The sequence below is a fragment of the Carcharodon carcharias genome (assembly GCF_017639515.1).
Source record: "Carcharodon carcharias isolate sCarCar2 chromosome 37 unlocalized genomic scaffold, sCarCar2.pri SUPER_37_unloc_1, whole genome shotgun sequence".
Classification (NCBI taxonomy): Eukaryota; Metazoa; Chordata; class Chondrichthyes; order Lamniformes; family Lamnidae; genus Carcharodon; species Carcharodon carcharias.
In genome coordinates this window covers 5,224,070-5,234,008 of record NW_024470758.1, presented here as the reverse complement: position 1 = coordinate 5,234,008, position 9,939 = coordinate 5,224,070, and the positions used below count along the sequence as shown (strand labels likewise).

At 44.6% G+C, this 9,939-nt stretch overlaps 1 non-coding gene across 1 annotated transcript; it reads right to left on the bottom strand.

Moving 5' to 3' along the window:
* Positions 1 to 649: 649 nt before the first annotated feature.
* trnam-cau lies at positions 650 to 721 on the bottom strand. Its single transcript has one exon. It is a non-coding gene; the product is annotated as a tRNA-Met (tRNA).
* Positions 722 to 9,939: the final 9,218 nt, after the last annotated feature.

The window sequence follows — 9,939 nt, the reverse complement described above, 5'->3', positions numbered from 1 at the left end:
CATTAGCTTCCAAACAGCTAGTAACAGGGAAAAGGAAAGAAACAGAGACACTCAAAGGAGTTTTTAGTAACAATATGCATCTGATGCAACGCCAAAGGAAGGAAACTTCACTTTCTCTGTTCATGGTGATTATGGAACTGAATTCCACGTTTAAAACCTGTAATTAAGCATGAATGTTGAGATCTGTCCTAATAAAGATTAACTGCCTTTGACATAATGCTGTCTTCACCATGATGGCACTTTTGTTCTTCTCGATGTTAATGTCGCAGTGAGGAAGCTGTTGTACAAATTAGAATAATGAATTATACTGCAGGATATCATATAGGTCACACATACTAATAAATATAAACTTCACTATATTGTTTCCATCTCAGAAATTTCCGATTCAGATAATTTTGGAGTGATAGTGAACGAGAGAAAAGCATTCAGACTATACCAGCTCTTTGCGAGAAATGGGCCGACAGAAAGTCTCTGCTGGTGTGTGTTTGCATCATTTGCTGCTAGTGTCCTGGTGTGATTAAAAGGAATTTGAGAGGTTTGTTGCAGATTTAAGTGTTGATGGGAAACGGAAATCCAAAGCTGTAAACTGTAAAGCTAAATAAGAGAAGTTTGTCTTAGCAGCCAATGTTTCTTTTAGTGAGAACATAAATAGCAGAGGATGGTTTCGATCCATCGACCTCTGGGTTATGGGCCCAGCACACTTCCACTGCGCCACTCTGCTACATACAGATATTGGGTGATGAATATCAGTATTGTGTGTTAGGGAAATAAGTAGTCACGCTTTTTGGACTAGAATACATCTGTTGGGTGGATCAACTTGGCTACATATTTGCAATGTGTCACGCCAGAATTAGACAGAGAAACACAGGCAGAAAGGCAGCAAGAGACTGTCAGTATAGACAAGGTGACAGAGGAAGATGCTGAGCAAATTAGCAAGATACTGAGATGGAGAGACTGATCACTTATGTAAAGCTGTTCCTTGCTGCACAGAGATGTCCCCTGTTTGTAACTATGACTCCTGTTGTGTAACTGTGCTTTCCGTTGTGTAACTTTGCACCCGTTGTGTAACTATGCTCTCTGTTGTGGAACTGTGCCTCCTGTTATGTAACTGCGCTCTCTGTTGTGTAACTACGCCCCTATCATGTAACTGTAGCCCTGTTGTTTAACTGTGCTCTCTGTTGTGTAATTGTGTTCTCTGTCATGTTACTGTGCTCTCTGTTGAGTAACTGTGCTTTCTGATATGTAACTGTGCCCCCTGCCCCCTACTCGAGGGAGCAGACACGGAGGGAGAAGCACTGGAGCGGTGACCTGGGGCCACAGAGTAACTGAATCCAAAACTGAAGAAGTGACGTCTGGGGAAATCTGTGACCTGATTGGTTGGTAGGAAATCTGCACCAAATTTGAAAAAAAAAACACTGCAAAGCTAATTAATAAATTAATTAACTAAGTAGAGATGGCTGGGCGGGTGATGTGCTGTAGCTGTATGATGTGGGAGCTGGCACATCCCATTGCGAGCTGCAGCAACCACATCTGCAGCAAGTGTTGGTTGATGGAGGAACTCTGGCTCAGAATTGATGAGCTGGAGTCCGAGATCCGGACGCTGCAGCACATCTGGGAGGGGGAGAGTTACCTGGATGCCTTGTTTCATGAGGCGGTCACACCCGGAAGATTAAGTACCTCAAATTCGGTCAGTGGTCAGGGTGAGCAGGGTGTGACTGCAAGTGAGGCAGGTAGAGGGATCCTGTGTTCAGGAACAGAGGAGCCTCTGCTCTTGACCTCGTCCAACAGGTACGAGGTACTTGCTCCCTCTGTGAATGAGGAACAGGGCTGTAAGGAGGATGAGCCAGCTCACCACAGAAACGTGGCACAGGAGACCATTCAAGAGGGGGGAGCAAAAAGACAAGTGGTAGTTGTAAGGGATTCTATAATTAGGGAATTGATAGCATCCTTTGTAAGCAGAATCCTGCATGATATGTTGCCTGCCTGGTGCCAGGGTGAGGGACTTCTCTGACCAGCTTGAAAGGATATAGAACAAGGAGGGGGAGGATTCAATTGTTGTGGTCCACATCGCGACAAATATCATAGGTAGGACTAGGAAAGAGGACCTGATTGTGGATTATCAGGAACTAGGGAATAATTAAAGAACGGGTCCTCAAGGGTTATACTCTCTGGACTACTACCCAAGCCACGTGCAAATTGGCATCGGGAGTCGAGAATAATGGAAGGAAACACGTGGCTAAAGGAGTGGTGTGGGAAAGAGGGGTTCTATTTCGTGGGGCACTGGCATGAGTATTGGAACAGGAGGAAGCTGTACTGTTGGGACGGTCTCCACCTGAACCGATCTGCGACCAATGTTCTAGTGAAAAGGGTAAATAGGGTGGTCAAAAGTACTTTAAACTAGTAAGTGTTGGGGGTGGGGTGGGGGGTGGGGGTGGGTGGGGCGGTGGTGGTGGGGAAGGGAAGTGTAAAACTCCAAGAAGTATGACTTTTGGGAAACAAAGCAGCAGGTCAGCGTGTGGGGGTGTAGATTCAACTCCCTGGAAAATTTTGAAAAAACTGAAAAGAAAGGAGAGCCCAGGAGAGGCCAATAAAGTCTCCAGAACATAAAATAGGGCAGAGTGTTTGGGAAGGGCTACGAATCTAAATTCAAGCACAACAGATAAAGGGACGGCAATGAGAAGGGGGAGGGGAAATACAGGACTGAAGGTGCTGTATCTGAATGCATGCAGTATACAAAATAAGGTAAATGAGCTTGTGGTGCAGATTGAAATTGGCAAGTATGATGTGGTGGGCATTGCGGAGACATGGCTGCAAGGGGATCAGGACTGGGAGCTAAATATCCAAGGATCTACATCCTATCAAAAAGATAGGCAGGTTGGCAGAGGGGGTGGAGTTGCTTTGTTCATAAGAAATAAACTTAAATCGATAGCAAGAAACGACGTAGGGTCAGATGATGTAGAATCTGTGTGGGTAGAGTTGAGGAACTGCAAAGGTAAAAAAAAAACATAATAGGAGTTATGTACAGGCCTCCGAACAGCAGTCAGGATGTGGGGCACAAGGCACACCAGGAGATAGAAAAGGCATGTAAGAAAGGCAAGGTTATAGTGAACATGGGGTATCTCAATATGCAGGTAGACTGGGAAAATCAGGTTGGCAGTGGATCCCAAGAAAAGGAATTTGTGGAATGCCTACGAGATGGCTTTTTGGAGCAGCTTGTGGTGGAGCCCACTAGGGAAAAGGCAATTCTAGATTTAGTGATGTAAAAGAGGCAGATTTGATAAGGGAGCTTAAGGTGGACCCTTAGGAGGAAGTGACCATCATATGATAGAATTTACCCTGCAATTTGAGAGGACAAAGCTGGAATCAGATGTAACGGTATTACAGTTGAATAAAGGCAACTACTGAGGCATGAGGGAGGAGCTTGCCAGAATTGATTAGGTGATGAGCCTAGCAGGGAAGACAGAGGAACAACAATGGCAGGAGTTTCCGGGAGTAATTTGGGAGACACAGCAAAAATTCACCCCGAGGAAGAAGAAGCATGCTAAAGGGAGGAAGAGGCAGCCATGGTAACAAGGGAAGTCAGGCACAGCATAAAGGCTAAAGAGAAAGCAGACAATGCGGCGAAGAGCAGTGGGAAGCCAGGGGATTGGGAAGCCTACAATGACCAACAGAGGATAAAGAAAAAAGAAATAAGGAGGTAGAAGATTATATATGAGGGTAAACTAGCCAGTAATATAAAAGTAATATAAAGATGATTTCCAGAATTTTTTTTTTAGATTTCTAAAGGGTAAGAGAGAGGAAAAATTGGACATTGGGCCAATGGAAAATGACGCTGGAGAAGCAGTAGTGGGGAAAAAAAGAAATGGCGGAGGAACTGACTAGGTACTTTGCATCAGTCTTGACGGTGGAAGACACGAGTAACATCCCCAAAGTTCAAGAGAGTCGGGGGGCAGAGGTGAGTATGGTGACCATTACCAAGGAGAAGGTGCTAGTAAAACTGCAAGGTCTGAAGGTGGATAAATCACCTGGACCAGATGGATTACACCACAGAGTTCTGAAGGAGATATCTGAAGAGATAGTGAGGGCGATAGGGGTGATCTTTCAGGAATCACTGGAGTCAGGGAGGTCCCAGAGGACTGGAAAATCGCTAATATAACCCTGCTGTTTAAGAAGGGAGTGAGGCAAAAGATGGGAAATTACAGGCCGATTAGACTGACCTCGGTCGTTGGTAAGATTTTAGAGTCCTTTATTAAGGATGAGGTTTCAGAATACTTGGAACTGCATGGTAAAATAGAGCAAAGTCAGCATGGTTTCATCAAGGGGAGGTCATGCCTCATAAATCTGTGAGACTTCTTTGAGGAGGTAACGAGTAGGTTAGACAAAGGAGAGCCAATGGATGTTATCTACTTGGACTTCCAGAAGGCCTTTGACAAGGTACCACACAGGAGGCTGCTCAGTAAGATAAGAGTCCATGGTGTTAGAGGCAAGGTACTAGCATGGATAGAAGATTGGTTGTCTGGCAGGAGGCAGAGAGTGGGGATAAGGGGGTCCTTCTCAGAATGGTGGCCGGTGACTAGTGGAGTTCCGCAAGGGTCAGTATTGGGATCACAACTTTTCACTTTATACATTAATGATCTAGATGAAGGAACTAAGGACATTCTGGCTAAGTTTGCAAATGATACAAAGACAGGTGGAGGGATAGGTAGTATTGAGGACACGGGGAGGCTGCAGAAGGATTTAGACACGTTAGGAGAATGGGCAAAGAAGTGGCAGATGGAATCCAACGAGGGGAAGTGTGAGATCATGCACTTTGGTAGGAAGATTAGAGGCATAGACTATTTTCTAAATGGGAGAGATTTCAGAAATCTGGAGTGCAAAGAACTTGGGAGTCCTAGTCCAGGATTCTCTTAAGGTTAACTTGCAGGTTGAGTCGGTAGTTAGGAAAGCAAATGCAATGTTGGCATTTATTTCGAGAGGACTAGAATATAAAAGCAGGAATATGCTGCTGAGGATTTATAAGGCTCTGGTCAGACTGCATTTAGAATATTGGGAGCAATTTTGGGCCCCGTATCTCAGGAAGATGTGCTGGCCCTGGAGCGGGTCCAGAGGAGGTTCACGAGAATGATCCCAGGAATGAAAGGCTTAACATATGAGAACATTTGAGGACTCTGGGTCTATACTCGACTGAGTTTAGAAGGACGAGTGTGGGTGTGACGGGGTGGGGGAGTGGGGGTGGGTGGGGGGGGTGGGGGGGGGTGCTGCTGTGGAGGATCTCATTGAAACTTACAGAATACTGAAAGGCCTGGATAGAGTGGACGTGGAGATGATGTTTCCATTAGTAGGAGAGACTACGACCCAAAGGCACAACCTCAGAGTAAAGGGAAGACCTTTTAGAATAGAGATGAGAAGAAACTTCTTTAGCCAGAGAATGGAGAATCTATGGAATTCATTGCCACAGAAGGCTGTGGAGGCCAGGTCATTGAGTGTATTTAAGACCGAGATAGATAGGTTCTTGATTGGTAAGGGGATCAAAGGTTATGGGGAAAAGGTGGGAAAATGGTATTGAGAAACTTATCAGCCATGATTGAATGGCAGAGCAGACTTGATGTGCCGAATGGCCTCATTTCTGCTCCTATGTCTTATGGTCTAATTGTGCTCTCTGTTGTGTATAACCGTGCTCCCTGAAGTCCAATTCTTTTCTCTGTCGTGTAATTATGCTCTCTGTTGTGTAACTGCACCCTCTATTGTTTAATCGTGCCCCCTGTTGTTTAACTGTGCTTTCTGTTATGTAACGGTGCTCTCTATTATGTAATTTTGCAGTCAGAGACTCATAGAGTTCTACAGCACAGATTGAGGCCATTCTGCCCATCGTGTCCTCGCTGGTCATCAAAGATCCGACTAATTCCATTTCCCAGCACTTGGCCCAAAGCCCTGGAAGCTGCGACAACATAACTGAGTACTTCAATACTTCTTCAATGTTACGAGAATTTCTGACTCAACCACCCTTGCAGGCAGTGAGTTACCGACTCCCACCACCCGCTGTGTAAAAAAATATCTTCTCTACTCCCCTCCTAGCCTTCTATCTCTTACCTTATATCTACGCCACCTGGTTATTGACCCCTCTATTCATGAAAAAAATAAATAGTGCTTTCCTATCCACCCTGCCTGTTCCCTTCATAATCTTATACATCTCTATCAGGCCTCTTCTCAACCTTCACTGTTCCAAGGAAAACAACCCCAGCTTATCCAATGTTTCCTCATAGCTCAGACCCTCCAGCCCAGGCATCATCCCGGTAAATCACCTCTGCACCCTCTCCAGTGTAGTCATTACCCTTCCGAAAATGTGGTGACCAGAACTTCATGCAGTACTCCAGTTATGGCCTAACCAGCACTTTATACAGTTCTAACATAACCTCCCTGCTCTTGTGTTCTATGCCTCGGCTAATAAAGACCAACATCCCATATGACTTCTAACCATCTTATATACCTGCCATGCTACCTTCAGGGATTTGTGCATATGCACTCCAAGGTCCCTCTGATCTTCAGTACTTTCCAGGGTCCCACCATTCATAGTTGAATCCCTTGAAGCCCTCACCAAGGGCATTACCTCACACTTTTCTGGGTTGACTTCCATTTGACACTGTTCTGCACCTGACCAGTCCATTGATATCCTCCTGCAGTTTACGGCTATCCTCCTCACTATTTACCACCCTACTAATTCTCATGTAACCTGCGGACTTCTTGATCATATCCCCTATATTTAAGTCCAAATCATTCATGTACACCACAAACAGCAAGGGCCCCAATGCTGAACCCTGTGGAACCCCACCGGAAACAGGCGTCCACTCACAGAAATATCCCTCTACCATCACCCTCTGCTTCCTGCCTCTCAGCCAATTTTGGATCCAACATGCCACTTTGTCTTGGATCCCATGGGCTCTTACTTTCCTGACCAGTCAGCCATGAAGGACTTTATCAAAAGCCTTGCTAAAGTCCATGTAGACCACAGCAAATGCATAACCCTCGTCAACACTCCTGGTTACCTGCTCAAAAAATTCGATCAAATTTGTCAAACACGACCATCCCTTAACAAATCATGTTTACTATCCCTGCTTAATCCGTGTCTCACCAAGTGCAGATGTATTCTGTCCCTCAGAATTCTTCCCCACCACTGAGGTTAAACAGATTGTCCTGTAATTTCCTGGTCTATCCCTTCCTCCCTTTTTAAAATAATGAGACAACGTTAAAAGTCCTCCAGTCCCCTAACTCACCTGTGGCCAGAGAGAATTTTAAAATTACTGTCAGGGCCCTTGATATCTCTTCCCTTTCCACTCTGAACAGCCTGGGATCCATCCCATCTGGGCATGGGATTTATCCACTTTTAAGTCTGCTAACCCCTTTCGTACCTCCTCTCTATCTATTTCACAGACCTCCACCCTAATGTCTACATCTGCATCGTACTTTTCCATTGTGCAGACTGACGCAAAGTATTCATTGAAGACTGTACCTACGTCTTCCAGGCCCACACACAGATTACCTCTATGATCAGGAATAGGCCCTACTCTTTCCCTAGTTATGCTCTAAATCTTTATATGTTAAAATAAAACATTTGGGTTTTCCTTTATTCTACCCACCAATGCTTTCTCATGCACTCTCTTAGCTTTCCTAATTTAATTCTTAAGTTCCCCTCTGCACTTCCCGGTCCAAACTTATCCTTTTCCATAACTATCCTAAATCTAACTGAGTTATGGTCACTATCTCCAAAATACTCCCCTACTGATATGCCTTCCGCCTGCCTGAGCTGATTTCCGAATGTTAGGTCTTGAACTGCCCCCTCCACTGTTATGCTTTCTATGCACTGGCTAAACAAGTTCGCCTGCAAGCAACTTAAGAATTTTGCTCCCTCCCTACCTTGCACACTAAACTATCCCAATTAAAATGTGGGTCGGTAAAATCCCTCTATTGTGTAACTGTGCTCTCTATTGTGTAACTGTGCTCTCAATTGTGTAAGTGTGATCTCTGCTGTTGAGAGATCTTCTCCATTGTGTAAGTGCTTCCCTGTCAAGCAAACGTGTCCCCGTCTGTGTAAAAATGTTCTGTTCCCTGTTATGTAAATATGATCTTCGTTGCTCAGTGATGATGTTTTCTGTTGGGCAAATATTTCTTCCGGGGGCCTTGATTTTCCCTGTCATGTTAATGTTTTCCATGTTGTGTTCAGATGTTCCCCCTTCTTGTGTGAAAATCTGCTTAAGCTACTACTGGACTACAATCATTATTTCTCGAATGCATTTGTTACCCTCTAGTAGTCAATGTGATTATGCAATACATTCTGAGAACTCTGTTATGAAACATGAGAGAGATTTGTTCTGTGTATGTCCATCACAGATAGTGTTTGTGAGTGTAGGATTCATTCTGTATCTCAGTCTCTGGAACAGTTTGTGAGAGTGAGATTCTTTCTTTATGGGTCAATGTCAGGTACTATTTGTGGGGGTGGGAATAATACCATTTCAGTCAGTGGTGCTGAATGTCAGCGTGAGAATCATTCTGTATCTATCAGACCCCATTGCTGCCAGGGGAAATGGGATTAATTCTGTCTCTGAATGTCTCTGGTATTCTTATTATTTTTCAGGCCTTCAGGATAGAGGATGATTTTCTTCCACTCCTGTTCAGTGGGTTCTGAAATGGCTAATGTGCCCAAAGCGTGATTTTAAAAAAAACATTCATGTGAGTTTCGCTGGCTTATTGCACATCCCTATTTGCCCTTGTTCAGGGATATTTGAGGGTCAACCAAATTGATGTAAGTCTAGAGTCACATGTCAGCCAGACCAGGTAAGGACGGCAGATTTTCTTCCCTAAAGGGCATTAGTGAACCAGGTGGGTTTTTACAACAATCGACAATGGTTTCACGGTCATCATTATGCTTTTAATTTCAGATTTATGTTGAATTCAAATTCCACCATCTGCTGTGGCAGGATTGGAACCAGGGTCGCCAGAGGCATTACCCTGGGTCTCTGGATTACTAGTCCAGCGACAGTCTGATCTGCAGTCTCTGCCACATGTGGGGCTTGTTGTGCTTGAAGGTCGGGTGGATGAGTTGTTTGGAGATTTGTGTTCCCTCGCTCTCCCTCTCTGAAAAACCGGAGTCAGTGTCTGATTCCACTGCAGTCCTGCAGCACCCAGCTACTGCAGACCAAGGAAATGGATCACTTTATAACAATTTCCTGCCCTCCAGAAACAACACACTGCTCTGGTAATGGGACTGAGTGACAGGCAGGGGGTCCTGAACAGATTAGATTATTAGTCCCTGCCCCGCTCAGAATACACTTATGTTTTTATTTGTTCATGGGATGTGGGAGCCACTTACCAGGCAAGAATCTATTTGCCGATCCCTAATTGCCCTTCAGACCAGATCTTACTGAGTTGCTGATTTTTGTTCTGGTTTTTCGACATGACCATTAATTGAAAAAACATTTCAATCTATTTTGTATTAGCTACCTCCCCTCTGCTTGAGTTATTATAAATATCATTTTTTCCTACAGGCAAACATTTGAAAGCAGCAGATTAAATGTAGTGGCTCCGTGACACAAAGAGGAGTGCAGCCAGCTCCTTCTCACACAGTAAGTACAGTATCAATCACAGAGAGCAGAGACATCAGTTCCACAATCACCAACAGTACAGTAATTTTGACGGGCAGTGAGCCCAAGTCTCAGAAATGTATATTTAATCAAACAGAGCAGGAAAGTGAGTCAACCAGGTGGGTTTTTTTTATCGATGGGAGTTTCAAGATTTAAAAAAAAAATGTCACCAGCAGCTGTGGTGGGATTTGATCCTGCGTTTCCATAACATTATCCTGAGCGGGTCCTGATGGGTCTCGGCAGGGTGGATATGGAGAGGATTTTTCCTCTTGGAAGAGAATCTAGAAGTCGGGCTCACTGTTTA